This window comes from Arachis duranensis, chromosome 1 (genome assembly GCF_000817695.3).
Source record: "Arachis duranensis cultivar V14167 chromosome 1, aradu.V14167.gnm2.J7QH, whole genome shotgun sequence".
In the NCBI taxonomy this organism is placed as follows: domain Eukaryota; kingdom Viridiplantae; phylum Streptophyta; class Magnoliopsida; order Fabales; family Fabaceae; genus Arachis; species Arachis duranensis.
In genome coordinates, this window is record NC_029772.3 from 99,074,385 (window position 1) to 99,075,388 (window position 1,004).

A 1,004-nucleotide genomic window follows, 5' to 3' on the forward strand; every position below is an offset into this window, starting at 1 on the left:
GTCTTAATCTATTTTTTAATTATCTTTTTAATTTCTAAATAAAAAGTTTAATTTTATTATTTTGATGTTTCCAAAAATAATTTTTAAATTTGTACTCTAAATATTAGGATAATGAGTTATAATTTTTAATAATTACTCACTCAGTAGTACTTGATGCATAAAAGATCATTTTTAGTTTGATATTCTTAATATACACCAAAAATATAAAAAATGAGTGAATTAAACTCTTCTTATATTATATTATATTATAAGTATATATAATAATACATAATGAAGTACTTAAAATATATGCGATAGAGAAATCTGAAATTTAAAATTTAATTCTGCTGTCAATACAATGGTTGATAATATACATTACTAGTATTCTTCTATAACAGCGACGACATTATTAGCTATATATAATCTGTTGTGAAAAGATTTATTCAATAATCCATATATTTTTTATGCTCAATGTTTGGTTTGGTTTTTATTCTTGCAAAAGAAGAGCCAAAGATTACGCAAAGAGTCAAGCCTGCAGGCTATAATCACAAGAGAGGAGGCATAATAAGATGTTGGATGAATTGCACTTTGGTGCATGGTAGAGCCGTAGAGGAAATAATTAGTAGTTCCATGTCTAACACAAAACATACTTATTTAGTTATTTTACTTTCAGTTTTGTTTCTGATTTTGCATGTCTACCATCCTTAATTTCTGCTTTATTATAAGTATATACATATATAGAGACATTTTTTCCTTTGAACTTTCATGTACTAATTGCGAAGTAGTAATTAATAGTTTGATGTGATACAACAAAGACAAAGAGACCAAAACAAAAGGTTGTCGGTGTAAATTATTTTAACAACAGAATGATATGCTCATGTTTTTCGAATTCATTGGCCAATCTATTCCCTTTTAAAATCCCATGTCTCTTTGTCCTTTTTGTTTCATGGGAAAAAGCAGCACACGACATACTTTTCATATATATATATATATAATCATGTAGCTACGATGATTATGTAAATATT